General features: G+C 47.4%; 1 pseudogene; it reads left to right on the forward strand.

Moving 5' to 3' along the window:
- LOC144773758 (uncharacterized) overlaps positions 1 to 19,823 on the forward strand; it is a 143,810-nt pseudogene that overhangs the window by 91,911 nt on the left and 32,076 nt on the right.

Below are 19,823 nucleotides of genomic sequence, written 5' to 3' on the forward strand. Positions count from 1 at the left end.
GCGACTGCAAACAGGAGACTCAGGGAAACAGTCACCATCCATTCGTGTTCAGCCAATCCGGTTTCGGGAGCCTATCCCTTCTTCAATGGCTTCTGCTGGACAATGATGGTGCAGTATGCACTCGTGATTTATAACCCTGCCTCCAAGAGCGTGGTCAAATTAAGGTGCCTTCTGGGTCTTGTAGTGCATACACTTTTGCCTCGTGTGAGTTCATCATTGTGGCAGTTATTAAATGAATGATTAAAAACCCAAGTGGGCTGGTGAGAATGCTGCTCTGGGTGTCCTCTTGTCAGTGGTCAGCTGCTCCTGGATACCAATCCCCCCGTACACTGATCGCACTATTGAGCGCAATCACGGGTCCGCAGCAAGCGGCAGTCTCTCTTCCGCGCTGGGCTCCAGCCGCCAAAATACCAAATAGAGTTTTAGCCCTCGGTGGAAGATGCCACAGGAATGGTAAAAATAGGAGACGCAGGGAAACAGTCACCATCTGTCCGTGTTCAGCGAAACCGGTTTCGGGAGTCTATCCCTTCTTCAATGGCTTCTGCTGGGCAATGATGGTGCAGTATGTATAAATGTAAATGTATAGGCATTTATATAGCGCACTACTTACCCGTAGGGTCCCAAGGCGCTTCGACCGCTGCGAAACCCTTCCTGGCTTCCCTGAGAGATGGTCCCTTAATGGGTATCTTCAGGGTGAGACCAGGCATCCCCGGCGGTCTGGTGGGGCCGTTAGTGAAGATGAGGCAAGCTAATGCCCAGAGTTGCCGAGTGTGATCGCTGATCAGAGTGGGCACCGAGGCGAGAGAATTATCGAGTCCGCTGACCCTGGTCCAGAAACCTGCCGCGCCAGGAATCGAACCCTGGTCCCGGGCCGTCCTCTGCTCTCGGGTCTGCCGCCTCTAACCAGTGAGCCACACTACTTCACTAAGCAGTATGCACTCGTGATTTATAACGCCTGCCTCCAAGGGCGTGGTCAAATTAAGCAGCCTTCAGGGTCTTGTAGTGCATACACTTTTGCCTCCTGTGAGTTCATCATTGTGGCAGTTATTAAATGAGTGATTAAAAATCCAAGTGGGCCGGTGAAAATGCTGCTCTGGGTGTCCTCTTGTCAGTGGTCAGCTGCTCCTGGATACCAATCCCCCGTACACTGATCGCACTATTGAGCGCAATCATGGGTCCGCAGCAAGCGGCAGGCTCTCTTCCGCGGCTGGACTCCAGCCGCCAAAATACCATATAGAGTTTTAGCCCTCGGTGGAAGATGCTACAGGAATGGCAACATTTGGATCCATTTCTTTTAGAAGCGACTTTAAACAGGAGACGCAGGGAAACAGTCACCATCTGTTCGTGTTCAGCCAAACCGGTTTCGGGAGTCTATCCCTTCTTTAATGGCTTCTGCTGGGCAATGATGGTCCAGTATGCACGTGTGATTTATAACGCCTGCCTCCAAGGGCGTGGTCAAATTAAGTAGCCTTCTGGGGCTTGTAGTGCATACACTTTTGCCTCGTGTGAGTTCATCATTGTGGCAGTTATTAAATGAATGATTAAAAACCCAAGTGGGCTGGTGAGAATGCTGCTCTGGGTGTCCTCTTGTCAGTGGTCAGCTGCTCCTGGATACCAATCCCCCGTACACTGATCGCACTATTGAGCGCAATCACGGGTCCGCAGCAAGCGGCAGGCTCTCTTGCGCGGCTGGGCTCCAGCCGCCAAAATTCCAAACAGAGTTTTAGCACTCGGTGGAAGATGCCACAGGAATGGTAACATTTGGATCCATTTCTTTGAGGAGCAACTGCAAACATGAGACGCAGGGAATGTTCAGCCAAACCGGTTTCGGGAGTCTATCCCTTCTTCAATGGCTTCTGCTGGGCAATGATGGTGCAGTATGCACTCGTGATTTATAACCCTGCCTCCAAGGGCGTGGTCAAATTAAGTAGCCTTCTGGGTCTTGTAGTGCATACACTTTTGCCTCGTGTGAGTTCATCATTGGGGCAGTTATTAAATGAATGATTAAAAACCCAAGTGGGCTGGTGAGAATGCTGCTCTGGGTGTCCTCTTGTCAGTGGTCAGCTGCTCCTGGATACCAATCCCCCGTACACCGATCGCACTATTGAGCGCAATCACGGGTCGGCAGCAAGCGGCAGGCTCTCTTCAGCGGCTGGGCTCCAGCCGCCAAAATACCAAATAGAGATTTATCCCTCGGTGGAAGATGCCACAGGAATGGTAAAATTTGGATCCATTTCTTTTAGGAGCGACTGCAAACAGGAGACACAGGGAAACAGTCACCATCTGTTCAAGTTCAGCCAAACCGGTTTCGGGAGTCTATCCCTTCTTCAATGGCTACTGCTGGGCAATGATGGTGCAGTATGCACACGTGATTTATAACGCCTGCCTCCAAGGGCGTGGTCAAATTAAGTAGCCTTCTGGGTCTTGTAGTGCATACACTTTTGCCTCGTGTGAGTTCATCATTGTGGCAGTTATTAAATGAATGATTCAAAACCCAAGTGGGCTGGTGAGAATGCTGCTCTAGGTGTCCTCTTGTCAATGGTCAGCTGCTCCTGGATACCAATCCCCCGTACACTGATCGCACTATTTTGCGCAATCACGGGTACGCAGCAAGCGGCAGGCTCTCTTCCGCGGCTGGGCTCCAGCCGCCAAAATACCAAATAGAGTTTTAGCCCTCGGTGGAAGATGCCACAGGAATGGTAACATTTGGATCCATTTCGTTTAGGAGGGACTGCAAACAGGAGACACAGGGAAACAGTCACCATCTGTTCATGTTCAGACAAACCGATTTCGGGAGTCTATCCCTTCTTTAATGGCTTCTGCTGCGCAATGATGGTGCAGTATGCACTCGTGATTTATAACGCCTGCCTCCAAGGGCGTGGTCAAATTAAGCAGCCTTCAGGGTCTTGTAGTGCATACACTTTTGCCTCCTGTGAGTTCATCATTGTGGCAGTTATTAAATGAGTGATTAAAAATCCAAGTGGGCCGGTGAAAATGCTGCTCTGGGTGTCCTCTTGTCAGTGGTCAGCTGCTCCTGGATACCAATCCCCCGTACACTGATCGCACTATTGAGCGCAATCATGGGTCCGTAGCAAGCGGCAGGCTCTCTTCCGCGGCTGGATTCCAGCCGCCAAAATACCATATAGAGTTTTAGCCCTCGGTGGAAGATGCCACAGGAATGGTAACATTTGGATCCGTTTCTTTTAGGAGCAACTGCAAACATGAGACGCAGGGAATGTTCAGCCAAACCGGTTTCGGGAGTCTATCCCTTCTTCAATGGCTTCTGCTGGGCAATGATGGTGCAGTATGCACTCGTGATTTATAACCCTGCCTCTAAGGGCGTGGTCAAATTAAGTAGCCTTCTGGGTCTTGTAGTGCATACACTTTTGCCTCGTGTGCGTTCATCATTGGGGCAGTTATTAAATGAATGATTAAAAACCCAAGTGGGCTGGTGAGAATGCTGCTCTGGGTGTCCTCTTGTCAGTGGTCAGCTGCTCCTGGATACCAATCCCCCGTACACTGATCGCACTATTGAGCGCAATCACGGGTCCGCAGCAAGCGGCAGGCTCTCTTCCGCGGCTGGGCTCCAGCCGCCAAAATACCAAACAGAGTTTTAGCCCTCGGTGGAAGATGCCACAGGAATGGTAACATTTGGATCCATTTCTTTTAGGAGCAACTGCAAACATGAGACGCAGGGAATGTTCAGCCAAACCGGTTTCTGGAGGCTATCCCTTCTTCAATGGCTTCTGCTGGGCAATGATGGTCCAGTATGCATGTGTGATTTATAACGCCTGCCTCCAAGGGCGTGGTCAAATTAAGTAGCCTTCTGGGTCTTGTAGTGCATACACTTTTGCCTCGTGTGAGTTCATCATTGTGGCAGTTATTAAATGAATGATTAAAAACCCAAGTGGGCTGGTGAGAATGCTGCTCTGGGTGTCCTCTTGTCAGTGGTCAGCTGCTCCTGGATACCAATCCCCCGTACACCGATCGCACTATTGAGCGCAATCACGGGTCCGCAGCAAGCGGCAGGCTCTCTTCTGCGGCTGGGCTCCAGCCGCCAAAATACCAAATAGAGTTTTATCCCTCGGTGGAAGATGCCACAGAAATGGTAAAATTTGGATCCATTTCTTTTAGGAGCGACTGCAAACAGGAGACACAGGGAAACAGTCACCATCTGTTCAAGTTCTGCCAAACCGGTTTCGGGAGTCTATCCCTTCTTCAATGGCTTCTGCTGGGCAATGATGGTGCAGTATGCACACGTGATTTATAACGCCTGCCTCCAAGGGCGTGGTCAAATTAAGTAGCCTTCTGGGTCTTGTAGTGCATACACTTTTGCCTCGTGTGAGTTCATCATTGTGGCAGTTATTAAAGGAATGATTAAAAACCCAAGTGGGCTGGTGAGAATGCTGCTCTAGGTGTCCTCTTGTCAATGGTCAGCTGCTCCTGGATACCAATCCCCCGTACACTGATCGCACTATTTTGCGCAATCACAGGTCCGCAGCAAGCGGCAGGATCTCTTCCGGGGCTGGGCTCCAGCCGCCAAAATACCAAATAGAGTTTTAGCCCTCCGTGGAAGATGCCACAGGAATGGTAACATTTGGATCCATTTCGTTTAGGAGGGACTGCAAACAGGAGACGCAATGAAACAGTCACCATCTGTTCGTGTTCAGCCAAACCGGTTTCGGGAGTCTATCCCTTCTTCAATGGCTTCTGCTGGGCAATGATGGTCCAGTATGCACGTGTGATTTATAACGCCTGCCTCCAAGGGCGTGGTCAAATTAAGTAGCCTTCTGGGTCTTGTAGTGCATACACTTTTGCCTCATGTGAGTTCATCATTGTGGCAGTTATTAAATGAATGATTAAAACCCAAGTGGGCTGGTGAGAATGCTGCTCTGGGTGTCCTCTTGTCAGTGGTCAGCTGCTCCTGGATACCAATCCCCCGTACACTGATCGCACTATTGAGCGCAATCACGGGTCCGCAGCAAGCGGCAGGCTATCCTCCGCGGCTGGGCTTCAGCCGCCAAAATACCAAACAGAGTTTTAGCCCTCGGTGGAAGATGCCACAGGAATGGTAACATTTGGATCCGTTTCTTTTAGGAGCAACTGCAAACATGAGACGCAGGGAATGTTCAGCCAAACCGGTTTCGGGAGTCTATCCCTTCTTCAATGGCTTCTGCTGGGCAATGATGGTGCAGTATGCACTCGTGATTTATAACCCTGCCTCCAAGGGCGTGGTCAAATTAAGTAGCCTTCTGGGTCTTGTAGTGCATACACTTTTGCCTCGTGTGAGTTCATCATTGGGGCAGTTATTAAATGAATGATTAAAAACCCAAGTGGGCTGGTGAGAATGCTGCTCTGGGTGTCCTCTTGTCAGTGGTCAGCTGCTCCTGGATACCGATCCCCCGTACACTGATCGCACTATTGAGCGCAATCACGGGTACGCAGCAAGCGGCAGGCTCTCTTCCGCGGCTGGGCTCCAGCCGCCAAAAAACCAAACAGAGTTTTAGCCCTCGGTGGAAGATGCCACAGGAATGGTAACATTTGGATCCATTTCTTTTAGGAGCAACTGCAAACATGAGACGCAGGGAATGTTCAGCCAAACCGGTTTCGGGAGTCTATCCCTTCTTCAATGGCTTCTGCTGGGCAATGATGGTGCAGTATGCACTCGTGATTTATAACCCTGCCTCCAAGGGCGTTGTCAAATTAAGTAGCCTTCTGGGTCTTGTAGTGCATACACTTTTGCCTCGTGTGCGTTCATCATTGGGGCAGTTATTAAATGAATGATTAAAAACCCAAGTGGGCTGGTGAGAATGCTGCTCTGGGTGTCCTCTTGTCAGTGGTCAGCTGCTCCTGGATACCAATCCCCCGTACACTGATCGCACTATTGAGCGCAATCATGGGTCCGCAGCAAGCGGCAGGCTCTCTTCCGCGGCTGTACTCCAGCCGCCAAAATACCATATAGAGTTTTAGCCCTCGGTGGAAGATGCTACAGGAATGGCAACATTTGGATCCATTTCTTTTAGAAGCGACTTTAAACAGGAGACGCAGGGAAACAGTCACCATCTGTTCGTGTTCAGCCAAACCGGTTTCGGGAGTCTATCCCTTCTTCAATGGCTTTTGCTGGGCAATGATGGTCCAGTATGCACGTGTGATTTTTAACGCCTGCCTCCAAGGGCGTGGTCAAATTAAGTAGCCTTCTGGGTCTTGTAGTGCATACACTTTTGCCTCGTGTGAGTTCATCATTGGGGCAGTTATTAAATGAATGATTAAAAACCCAAGTGGGCTGGTGAGAATGCTGCTCTGGGTGTCCTCTTGTCAGTGGTCAGCTGCTCCTGGATACCGATCCCCCGTACACTGATCGCACTATTGAGCGCAATCACGGGTACGCAGCAAGCGGCAGGCTCTCTTCCGCGGCTGGGCTCCAGCCGCCAAAAAACCAAACAGAGTTTTAGCCCTCGGTGGAAGATGCCACAGGAATGGTAACATTTGGATCCATTTCTTTTAGGAGCAACTGCAAACATGAGACGCAGGGAATGTTCAGCCAAACCGGTTTCGGGAGTCTATCCCTTCTTCAATGGCTTCTGCTGGGCAATGATGGTGCAGTATGCACTCGTGATTTATAACCCTGCCTCCAAGGGCGTTGTCAAATTAAGTAGCCTTCTGGGTCTTGTAGTGCATACACTTTTGCCTCGTGTGCGTTCATCATTGGGGCAGTTATTAAATGAATGATTAAAAACCCAAGTGGGCTGGTGAGAATGCTGCTCTGGGTGTCCTCTTGTCAGTGGTCAGCTGCTCCTGGATACCAATCCCCCGTACACTGATCGCACTATTGAGCGCAATCATGGGTCCGCAGCAAGCGGCAGGCTCTCTTCCGCGGCTGTACTCCAGCCGCCAAAATACCATATAGAGTTTTAGCCCTCGGTGGAAGATGCTACAGGAATGGCAACATTTGGATCCATTTCTTTTAGAAGCGACTTTAAACAGGAGACGCAGGGAAACAGTCACCATCTGTTCGTGTTCAGCCAAACCGGTTTCGGGAGTCTATCCCTTCTTCAATGGCTTTTGCTGGGCAATGATGGTCCAGTATGCACGTGTGATTTTTAACGCCTGCCTCCAAGGGCGTGGTCAAATTAAGTAGCCTTCTGGGTCTTGTAGTGCATACACTTTTGCCTCGTGTGAGTTCATCATTGGGGCAGTTATTAAATGAATGATTAAAAACCCAAGTGGGCTGGTGAGAATGCTGCTCTGGGTGTCCTCTTGTCAGTGGTCAGCTGCTCAGCTGCTCCTGGATACCAATCCCCCGTACACTGATCGCACTATTGAGCGCAATCACGGGTCCGCAGCAAGCGGCAGGCTCTCTTCCGCGGCTGGGCTCCAGCCGCCAAAATACCAAATAGAGTTTTAGCCCTCGGTGGAAGATGCCACAGAAATGGTAAAATTTGGATCCATTTCTTTTAGGAGCGACTGCAAACAGGAGACACAGGGAAACAGTCACCATCTGTTCAAGTTCAGCCAAACCGGTTTCGGGAGTCTATCCCTTCTTCAATGGCTTCTGCTGGGCAATGATGGTGCAGTATGCACACGTGATTTATAACGCCAGCCTCCAAGGGCGTGGTCAAATTAAGCAGCCTTCTGGGTCTTGTAGTGCATACACTTTTGCCTCCTGTGAGTTCATCATTGTGGCAGTTATTAAATGAATGATTAAAAACCCAAGTGGGCTGGTGAGAATGCTGCTCTAGGTGTCCTCTTGTCAGTGGTCAGCTGCTCCTGGATACCAATCCCCCCTACACTGATCACACTATTGAGCGCAATCATGGGTCCGTAGAAAGCGGCAGGCTCTCTTCCGCGGCTGGACTCCAGCCGCCAAAATACCATATAGAGTTTTAGCCCTCGGTGGAAGATGCTACAGGAATGGCAACATTTGGATCCATTTCTTTTAGAAACGACTTTAAACAGGAGACGCAGGGAAACAGTCACCATCTGTTCGTGTTCAGCCAAACCGGTTTCGGGAGTCTATCCCTTCTTCAATGGCTTCTGCTGGGCAATGATGGTCCAGTATGCACGTGTGATTTATAACGCCTGCCTCCAAGGGCGTGGTCAAATTAAGTAGCCTTCTGGGTCTTGTAGTGCATACACTTTTGCCTCGTGTGAGTTCATCATTGTGGCAGTTATTAAATGAATGATTAAAAACCCAAGTGGGCTGGTGAGAATGCTGCTCTGGGTGTCCTCTTGTCAGTGGTCAGCTGCTCCTGGATACCAATCCCCCGTACACTGATCGCACTATTGAGCACAATCACGGGTCCGCAGCAAGCGGCAGGCTATCCTCCGCGGCTGGGCTCCAGCCGCCAAAACACCAAATAGAGTTTTAGCCCTAATTTGGATCCATTTCTTTTATTTGGATCCATTTCTTTTAGGAGCGACTGCAAACAGGAGACGCAGGGAAACAGTCACCATCTGTTCGTGTTCAGCCAAACCGGTTTCGGGAGTCTATCCCTTCTTCAATGGCTTCTGCTGGGCAATGATGGTCCAGTATGCACGTGTGATTTATAACGCCTGCCTCCAAGGGCGTGGTCAAATTAAGTAGCCTTCTGGGTCTTGTAGTGCATACACTTTTGCCTCATGTGAGTTCATCATTGTGGCAGTTATTAAATGAATGATTAAAACCCAAGTGGGCTGGTGAGAATGCTGCTCTGGGTGTCCTCTTGTCAGTGGTCAGCTGCTCCTGGATACCAATCCCCCGTACACTGATCGCACTATTGAGCGCAATCACGGGTCCGCAGCAAGCGGCAGGCTATCCTCCGCGGCTGGGCTTCAGCCGCCAAAATACCAAACAGAGTTTTAGCCCTCGGTGGAAGATGCCACAGGAATGGTAACATTTGGATCCGTTTCTTTTAGGAGCAACTGCAAACATGAGACGCAGGGAATGTTCAGCCAAACCGGTTTCGGGAGTCTATCCCTTCTTCAATGGCTTCTGCTGGGCAATGATGGTGCAGTATGCACTCGTGATTTATAACCCTGCCTCCAAGGGCGTGGTCAAATTAAGTAGCCTTCTGGGTCTTGTAGTGCATACACTTTTGCCTCGTGTGAGTTCATCATTGGGGCAGTTATTAAATGAATGATTAAAAACCCAAGTGGGCTGGTGAGAATGCTGCTCTGGGTGTCCTCTTGTCAGTGGTCAGCTGCTCCTGGATACCGATCCCCCGTACACTGATCGCACTATTGAGCGCAATCACGGGTACGCAGCAAGCGGCAGGCTCTCTTCCGCGGCTGGGCTCCAGCCGCCAAAAAACCAAACAGAGTTTTAGCCCTCGGTGGAAGATGCCACAGGAATGGTAACATTTGGATCCATTTCTTTTAGGAGCAACTGCAAACATGAGACGCAGGGAATGTTCAGCCAAACCGGTTTCGGGAGTCTATCCCTTCTTCAATGGCTTCTGCTGGGCAATGATGGTGCAGTATGCACTCGTGATTTATAACCCTGCCTCCAAGGGCGTTGTCAAATTAAGTAGCCTTCTGGGTCTTGTAGTGCATACACTTTTGCCTCGTGTGCGTTCATCATTGGGGCAGTTATTAAATGAATGATTAAAAACCCAAGTGGGCTGGTGAGAATGCTGCTCTGGGTGTCCTCTTGTCAGTGGTCAGCTGCTCCTGGATACCAATCCCCCGTACACTGATCGCACTATTGAGCGCAATCATGGGTCCGCAGCAAGCGGCAGGCTCTCTTCCGCGGCTGTACTCCAGCCGCCAAAATACCATATAGAGTTTTAGCCCTCGGTGGAAGATGCTACAGGAATGGCAACATTTGGATCCATTTCTTTTAGAAGCGACTTTAAACAGGAGACGCAGGGAAACAGTCACCATCTGTTCGTGTTCAGCCAAACCGGTTTCGGGAGTCTATCCCTTCTTCAATGGCTTTTGCTGGGCAATGATGGTCCAGTATGCACGTGTGATTTTTAACGCCTGCCTCCAAGGGCGTGGTCAAATTAAGTAGCCTTCTGGGTCTTGTAGTGCATACACTTTTGCCTCGTGTGAGTTCATCATTGGGGCAGTTATTAAATGAATGATTAAAAACCCAAGTGGGCTGGTGAGAATGCTGCTCTGGGTGTCCTCTTGTCAGTGGTCAGCTGCTCCTGGATACCGATCCCCCGTACACTGATCGCACTATTGAGCGCAATCACGGGTACGCAGCAAGCGGCAGGCTCTCTTCCGCGGCTGGGCTCCAGCCGCCAAAAAACCAAACAGAGTTTTAGCCCTCGGTGGAAGATGCCACAGGAATGGTAACATTTGGATCCATTTCTTTTAGGAGCAACTGCAAACATGAGACGCAGGGAATGTTCAGCCAAACCGGTTTCGGGAGTCTATCCCTTCTTCAATGGCTTCTGCTGGGCAATGATGGTGCAGTATGCACTCGTGATTTATAACCCTGCCTCCAAGGGCGTTGTCAAATTAAGTAGCCTTCTGGGTCTTGTAGTGCATACACTTTTGCCTCGTGTGCGTTCATCATTGGGGCAGTTATTAAATGAATGATTAAAAACCCAAGTGGGCTGGTGAGAATGCTGCTCTGGGTGTCCTCTTGTCAGTGGTCAGCTGCTCCTGGATACCAATCCCCCGTACACTGATCGCACTATTGAGCGCAATCATGGGTCCGCAGCAAGCGGCAGGCTCTCTTCCGCGGCTGTACTCCAGCCGCCAAAATACCATATAGAGTTTTAGCCCTCGGTGGAAGATGCTACAGGAATGGCAACATTTGGATCCATTTCTTTTAGAAGCAACTTTAAACAGGAGACGCAGGGAAACAGTCACCATCTGTTCGTGTTCAGCCAAACCGGTTTCGGGAGTCTATCCCTTCTTCAATGGCTTTTGCTGGGCAATGATGGTCCAGTATGCACGTGTGATTTTTAACGCCTGCCTCCAAGGGCGTGGTCAAATTAAGTAGCCTTCTGGGTCTTGTAGTGCATACACTTTTGCCTCGTGTGAGTTCATCATTGGGGCAGTTATTAAATGAATGATTAAAAACCCAAGTGGGCTGGTGAGAATGCTGCTCTGGGTGTCCTCTTGTCAGTGGTCAGCTGCTCAGCTGCTCCTGGATACCAATCCCCCGTACACTGATCGCACTATTGAGCGCAATCACGGGTCCGCAGCAAGCGGCAGGCTCTCTTCCGCGGCTGGGCTCCAGCCGCCAAAATACCAAATAGAGTTTTAGCCCTCGGTGGAAGATGCCACAGAAATGGTAAAATTTGGATCCATTTCTTTTAGGAGCGACTGCAAACAGGAGACACAGGGAAACAGTCACCATCTGTTCAAGTTCAGCCAAACCGGTTTCGGGAGTCTATCCCTTCTTCAATGGCTTCTGCTGGGCAATGATGGTGCAGTATGCACACGTGATTTATAACGCCAGCCTCCAAGGGCGTGGTCAAATTAAGCAGCCTTCTGGGTCTTGTAGTGCATACACTTTTGCCTCCTGTGAGTTCATCATTGTGGCAGTTATTAAATGAATGATTAAAAACCCAAGTGGGCTGGTGAGAATGCTGCTCTAGGTGTCCTCTTGTCAGTGGTCAGCTGCTCCTGGATACCAATCCCCCCTACACTGATCACACTATTGAGCGCAATCATGGGTCCGTAGAAAGCGGCAGGCTCTCTTCCGCGGCTGGACTCCAGCCGCCAAAATACCATATAGAGTTTTAGCCCTCGGTGGAAGATGCTACAGGAATGGCAACATTTGGATCCATTTCTTTTAGAAACGACTTTAAACAGGAGACGCAGGGAAACAGTCACCATCTGTTCGTGTTCAGCCAAACCGGTTTCGGGAGTCTATCCCTTCTTCAATGGCTTCTGCTGGGCAATGATGGTCCAGTATGCACGTGTGATTTATAACGCCTGCCTCCAAGGGCGTGGTCAAATTAAGTAGCCTTCTGGGTCTTGTAGTGCATACACTTTTGCCTCGTGTGAGTTCATCATTGTGGCAGTTATTAAATGAATGATTAAAAACCCAAGTGGGCTGGTGAGAATGCTGCTCTGGGTGTCCTCTTGTCAGTGGTCAGCTGCTCCTGGATACCAATCCCCCGTACACTGATCGCACTATTGAGCACAATCACGGGTCCGCAGCAAGCGGCAGGCTATCCTCCGCGGCTGGGCTCCAGCCGCCAAAACACCAAATAGAGTTTTAGCCCTAATTTGGATCCATTTCTTTTATTTGGATCCATTTCTTTTAGGAGCGACTGCAAACAGGAGACGCAGGGAAACAGTCACCATCTGTTCGTGTTCAGCCAAACCGGTTTCGGGAGTCTATCCCTTCTTCAATGGCTTCTGCTGGGCAATGATGGTCCAGTATGCACGTGTGATTTATAACGCCTGCCTCCAAGGGCGTGGTCAAATTAAGTAGCCTTCTGGGTCTTGTAGTGCATACACTTTTGCCTCGTGTGAGTTCATCATTGTGGCAGTTATTAAATGAATGATTAAAAACCCAAGTGGGCTGGTGAGAATGCTGCTCTGGGTGTCCTCTTGTCAGTGGTCAGCTGCTCCTGGATACCAATCCCCCGTACACTGATCGCACTATTGAGCGCAATCACGGGTCCGCAGCAAGCGGCAGGCTCTCTTCCGCGGCTGGGCTTCAGCCGCCAAAATACCAAACAGAGTTTTAGCCCTCGGTGGAAGATGCCACAGGAATGGTAACATTTGGATCCATTTCTTTTAGGAGCAACTGCAAACATGAGACGCAGGGAATGTTCAGCCAAACCGGTTTCGGGAGTCTATCCCTTCTTCAATGGCTTCTGCTGGGCAATGATGGTGCAGTATGCACTCGTGATTTATAACCCTGCCTCCAAGGGCGTGGTCAAATTAAGTAGCCTTCTGGGTCTTGTAGTGCATACACTTTTGTCTCGTGTGAGTTCATCATTGGGGCAGTTATTAAATGAATGATTAAAAACCGAAGTGGGCTGGTGAGAATGCTGCTCTGGGTGTCCTCTTGTCAGTGGTCAGCTGCTCCTGGATACCAATCCCCCGTACACTGATCGCACTATTGAGCGCATTCGCGGGTCCGCAGCAAGCGGCAGGCTCTCTTCCGCGGCTGGGCTCCAGCCGCCAAAATACCAAATAGAGTTTTATCCCTCGGTGGAAGATGCAACAGGAATGGTAAAATTTGGATCCATTTCTTTTAGGAGCGACTGCAAACAGGAGACACAGGGAAACAGTCACCATCTGTTCAAGTTCAGCCAAACCGGTTTCGGGAGTCTATCCCTTCTTCAATGGCTTCTGCTGGGCAATAATGGTGCAGTATGCACACGTGATTTATAACGCCTGCCTTCAAGGGCGTGGTCAAATTAAGTAGCCTTCTGGGTCTTGTAGTGCATACACTTTTGCCTCGTGTGAGTTCATCATTGTGGCAGTTATTAAATGAATGATTAAAAACCCAAGTGGGCTGGTGAGAATGCTGCTCTGGGTGTCCTCTTGTCAGTGGTCAGCTGCTCCTGGTTACCAATCCCCCGTACACTGATCGCACTATTGAGCGCAATCACGGGTCCGCAGCAAGCGGCAGGCTCTCTTCCGCGGCTGGGCTCCAGCCGCCAAAATACCAAATAGAGTTTTAGCCCTCGGTGGAAGATGCCACAGGATTGGTAACATTTGGATCCATTTCTTTTAGGAGGGACTGCAAACAGGAGACGCAGGGAAACAGTCACCATCTGTTCATGTTCAGACAAACTGGTTTCGGGAGTCTATCCCTTCTTCAATGGCTTCTGCTGCGCAATGATGGTGCATATGCACTCGTGATTTATAACGCCTGCCTCCAAGGGCGTGGTCAAATTAAATAGCCTTCTGGGTCTTGTAGTGCATACACTTTTGCCTCGTGTGAGTTCATCATTGTGGCAGTTATTAAATGAATGATTAAAAACCCAAGTGGGCTGGTGAGAATGCTGCTCTTGGTGTCCTCTTGTCAATGGTCAGCTGCTCCTGGATACCAATCCCCCGTACACTGATAGCACTATTGAGCGCAATCACGGGTCCGCAGCAAGCGGCAGGCTCTCTTCCGCGGCTGGGCTCCAGCCGCCAAAATACCAAATAGAGTTTTAGCCCTCGGTGGAAGATGCCACAGGATTGGTAACATTTGGATCCATTTCTTTTAGGAGGGACTGCAAACAGGAGACGCAGGGAAACAGTCACCATCTGTTCATGTTCAGACAAACTGGTTTCGGGAGTCTATCCCTTCTTCAATGGCTTCTGCTGCGCAATGATGGTGCATATGCACTCGTGATTTATAACGCCTGCCTCCAAGGGCGTGGTCAAATTAATTAGCCTTCTGGGTCTTGTAGTGCATACACTTTTGCCTCGTGTGAGTTCATCATTGTGGCAGTTATTAAATGAATGATTAAAAACCCAAGTGGGCTGGTGAGAATGCTGCTCTGGGTGTCCTCTTGTCAGTGGTCAGCTGCTCCTGGATACCAATCCCCCGTACACTGATCGCACTATTGAGCGCAATCATGGGTCCGCAGCAAGCAGCAGGCTCTCTTCCGCGGCTGGACTCCAGCCGCCAAAATACCATATAGAGTTTTAGCCCTCGGTGGAAGATGCTACAGGAATGGCAACATTTGGATCCATTTCTTTTAGAAGCGACTTTAAACAGGAGACGCAGGGAAACAGTCACCATCTGTTCGTGTTCAGCCAAACCGGTTTCGGGAGTCCATCCCTTCTTCAATTGCTTCTGCTGGGCAATGATGGTCCAGTATGCACGTGTGATTTATAACGCCTGCCTCCAATGGCGTGGTCAAATTAAGTAGCCTTCTGGGTCTTGTAGTGCATACACTTTTGCCTCGTGTGAGTTCATCATTGGGGCAGTTATTAAATGAATGATTAAAAACCCAAGTGGGCTGGTGAGAATGCTGCTCTGGGTGTCCTCTTGTCAGTGGTCAGCTGCTCCTGGATACCAATCCCCCGTACACTGATCGCACTATTGAGCGCAATCATGGGTCCGCAGCAAGCGGCAGGCTCTCTTCCGAGGCTGGGCTCCAGCCGCCAAAATACCAAATAGAGATTTATCCCTCGGTGGAAGATGCCACAGAAATGGTAAAATTTGGATCCATTTCTTTTAGGAGCGACTGCAAACAGGAGACGCACTGCAAACAGGAGACGCAGGGAAACAGTCACCATCTGTTCGTGTTCAGCCAAACCGGTTTCCGGAGTCTATCCCTTCTTCAATGGCTCCTGCTGGGCAAAGATGGTGCAGTATGCACTCGTGATTTATAACGCCTGCCTCCAAGGGCGTGGTCAAATTATGTAGCCTTCTGGGTCTTGTAGTGCATACACTTTTGCCTCGTGTGAGTTTATCATTGTGGCTGTTATTAAATAAATGATTAAAAACCCAAGTGGGCTGGTGAGAATGCTGCTCTGGGTGTCCTCTTGTCAGTGGTCTGCTGCTCCTGGATACCAATCCCCCGTACACTGATCGCACTATTTAGAGCAATCACGGGTCCACAGCAAGCAGCAGGCTCTCTTCCGTGGCTGGGCTCCAGCCGCCAAAATACCATATAGAGTTTTAGCCCTCGGTGGAAGATGCCACAGGAATGGTAAAATTTGGATCCATTTCTTTTAGGGGCGACTGCAAACAGGAGACGCAGGGAAACAGTCACCATCTGTTCGTGTTCAGCCAAACCGGTTTCGGGAGTCTATCCCTTCTTCAATGGCTTCTGCTGGGCAATGATGGTGCAGTATGCACTCATGATTTATAACGCCTGCCTCCAAGGGCGTGGTCAAATTAAGTAGCCTTCTGGGTCTTGTAGTGCATACACTTTTGCCTCGTGTGAGTTCATCATTGTGGCAGTTATTAAATGAATGATTAAAAACCCAAGTGGGTTGGTGAGAATGCTGCTCTGGCTGTCCTCTTGTCAGTGGTCAGCTGCTCCTGGATACCAATCCCCCGTACACTGATCGCACTATTGAGCACAATCACGGGTCCGCAGCAAGCGGCAGGCTTGTATATTCACTGAAAAAAACATAGGTTTTACACACGTTATAGTTAGGAACTAGCATTTACAAAACCTAGGAAATTCACTGAAAAAACCATAGGTTTGACACCAGTTATAGTTAGCTGGAAATTTTATTGATATAAAACCAATGAAATTCCACGTTATAGTTAGTTGGACTCACTATAACTTGCGCGTGTAATGCACTGCTGATGACATCACATATTACATCACTCATGACATCACTGATGACACCATCCAGTGAATGTGTGTCTTTCTGAAAAATAAATATGTGTTATATATGTATATATTATTGAATATCTTAGTGAATACATATATTAGTGAGTAATGCTTAAATATTTAAATATATGTATTAGTGTTTCACTTTGTGTATAAGTGGCTGCATGGGTTGATGAGTAAATACATGTGTATGTATATAGGTTATTAGATGTTTTTCTTAGTATCAGTATGAGTGTTTGCATGCTTTGGTGGAGGTATTACTTAGTACATAGATGCAAGAATGACTGAGTCTCTGTTTGTATGTGTTTTGAAGACAGCATATGTGCAGGACTGTATGGGTGGATTAGTGTGCATATGTCTGTGTTAGTGAGTGAATGACTGTCTTTTTAGTGTCTTTATCAGTAACTACATTTGATTTAATGTAGTATATGTGAATATTGATGTATATAAGTGACTATATGTGAGAGTGAAGGATTATAAGAGTTCCTCTTTAAATTAGTATGTGTTTCTATAAGTGATTTTTTAAGAGAGTAAGTATGTGTAAGTTTCCTTAGAAGTAAAGTAATAGTGTGTGTGTATAGCTGTTTATTTTCAATAGTTTATTTGCATGTGTGAGTATGTGTGTGAATAATTTTTGGATGACTTTCGGTGTGTAACAGGATGTGTAGGTGTATCACTACATATGATTACTGAATATATGTATGAGTGAATATATAGAACTGTTGGTGAATTAGTGCATGTGTATATAGATGGTGGAATTATTGAATTGGTTGTTGTAACTGGTATGGGTATCTCCATTTTTTTGAGCATTTTAGTTTCTATTTTTGAATATGCGTTTCAAGGGTTAGATTACAGTGAAAGGAGGTCTGTCACTGTGTCACAAGGATGGTGTCATCAGTGATGTCATGAGTGATGTAATATGTGACGTCATCAGCAGTGCATTACACGCGCAAGTTATAGTGAGTCCAACTAACTATAACGTGGAATTTCATTGGTTTTATATCAATAAAATTTCCAGCTAACTATAACTGGTGTCAAACCTATGTTTTTTTCAGTGAATTTCATAGGTTTTGTAAATGCTAGTTCCTAACTAGAACGTGTGTAAAACCTATGGTTTTTTCAGTGAATTTCATTGGTTTTTAAAATGCTAATTCCTAACTATCTCGTGTATACAACCTATACTTTTGTCAATAAAGTTCTGGCAATATTTTTTTCGAAAACAAGCCGTTTTCTTCACTGTTCAAGTTGCATAGAGACTCCTTGTAAAACGATACAGAATTAGAAAGTATGTACCTTGCCTTTTTTTGAACGCATTAAAATTTGTCTATAAATAAAAATAGCCTTTCTAAACTTTCGTGCGCGACCCGGTGTGCGCTCTCTCGGCAACAGTTCTCAATAAAATGGATAGCGCATTTCCAAGCTTTCGTGCGCGACCGACTGCGCGCACCCACCTATATATTTCGTGAAAACTTTGCAATCTGAACTTATTGAATTTCTTCATAGACCCATCAAAGAACTTATAATACGTCAAACAGACTAAACCTAGGCTTCTTTTTTAATATTATGAAAATTTTCATTAAATGGAGCCGAATGTCTTTTTAAACTTTCGTGTGTGACCGAATGTACACACCTTGGTATTTTAAAAAAAAATATAAAAGGTTTTATACTTTAACAATTGTATGCTTGAATCGAGCTCAAAAGATATATTAAATCCGAATATGTTTGAATTTACTTCTTTTCACGTTTTGAAACTTCGCTGAATTAGACCGCTACTTCCAAATGACGTACGTGACTAGATACTATCACCGCGTACACGTCCTGAGACGCGCATGTGAAGTCATGTGACTTGAAAACAACACTTCCAATTGGTTCTTAGTAGTTTCTATTCTGCAATTTACAAGGAGGACTCCACCCACTTCCCTTACTATCTTTTGTACTCTCAAAAGAGAACAACGTTCAACACCCTTCGGAAGAATTTGTTGAAATGGCTGCCGCCCCGCATTCATCTTCCGAATCTGAAGGAAATGAGCGACTACCTTTAAAAAGAAAAAAGGAATCTTTTATTTGGGAATTTTTTACTTATCCTGAAGAATTAAAGAAAGTAAATGCGCCAAAAGTTACCTGCACGATATGCAATTCGGTTCTCTCAAGGGGAAATCCAAGAAAAAAATATTCCTTTTCCATACATACCATGATGCGGCATGTCAAACAAGTGCACCCTGTGGAATTTGCAAAGGCATCGACAAGAGCCCTGGCCACGCTATTACCATCAGAGGTGGCCAGCACATCTTCTGGTGGACGACCTGTATCTCCATCGAGTGCTGTGATGGACTTGAGACCATATCTTGCAAAGGTGCACATGAAATGCAACGAGTGTGGAGAAATTCTTCTGTACGGAGAGCAGAGCCTCATTCTTACTAAACTAAAAATTGAGAGTCATAAATGCCCCGAGAAAAGATAAATTTCTTCATTTCATTTTGATCCTGTGTCACACTTGAAAATGTTGTTGCAAGTTTAAAAAACTAAAAAACAACATAACAGTTGTTTTAAAAAAAAAAAAAAAAAGTTCTTTTCAGAACTAACTCATTGTACCAAAAACAGCTCCAGGAGCATATTATAAAGGGCGTTTATCTCTCGTTTTTTGGCTTTCGATCGTGCGCGACCGTGTGCGCGCACCCGCCTAAATATTTCGGGAAAACTTCGCGATTGCAACTTATTAAATTTCTTCATAGACCCATCATAGAACTTATACTACTCAGAAGATATATTAAATCCGGATATGTTTCGATTTACTCCTTTTCACGTTTTGAAACTTCCCTGAATTAGACCGCTACTTCCAACCAGATACTATCACCGCGTACACGTCCTGAGACGCGCATGTGAAGTCATGTGACTTGAAAACAACACTTCCAATTGGTTCCTAGTAGTTTCTATGCTGCGTCAATACCTACGCCTGCTTCAAACACATGCACAGTTTTGAAACAGCATGGGCCTGAAAGTCACTGAGTGAAATATCATACATTACAGTCAGCCACTTTCAAGACGCATTCCTTCAGAGGAACACTTACCGTTTATTAGAGGTAGATCGTCCGACTCCACCGGAAGACACCCCTAATAAAAAAGACATATATATAAAATGCGGACTAGCCGCTGTATCGTACTAGCAAACTTTAACTTAAAAATCGTTAGAGAAAACAAAAGGAATCGAACAAAATCAGTAGGCCACTGATAGGATCTCTTTTTGACCTTGCTAAAATAGAAACATTAGGAACAACCCCTCATGAGAAATATGAAACTAGTGAGAGAAACCGAGCTCGACGCCATCTTGCCCCCTTTTAGGCCCCATCACGAACATAGATAGCCCCACATAGCAAAACGTGATCTTATCGCCTGCCCAACTTCAGATCTGACCCCCCCCCCATTTGCTCTCATGTCCTGTCGGAATGTCCGGCTGTAGATTACAATCACATGTTACATTTGGGAGGGGAAACGACATCAGAGCGACAAATATTAGATATATACCACACGACAGCAAAATAACAGGTTAAAACGTTTTTATTCTTGAACAAAAATATATTAAAACAACTATGGAGAACCATTACGTGAATAGTCCGGAGGCGACACCACGCG

This window comes from Lissotriton helveticus, chromosome 8 (assembly GCF_964261635.1).
Source record: "Lissotriton helveticus chromosome 8, aLisHel1.1, whole genome shotgun sequence".
NCBI lineage: Eukaryota > Metazoa > Chordata > Amphibia > Caudata > Salamandridae > Lissotriton > Lissotriton helveticus.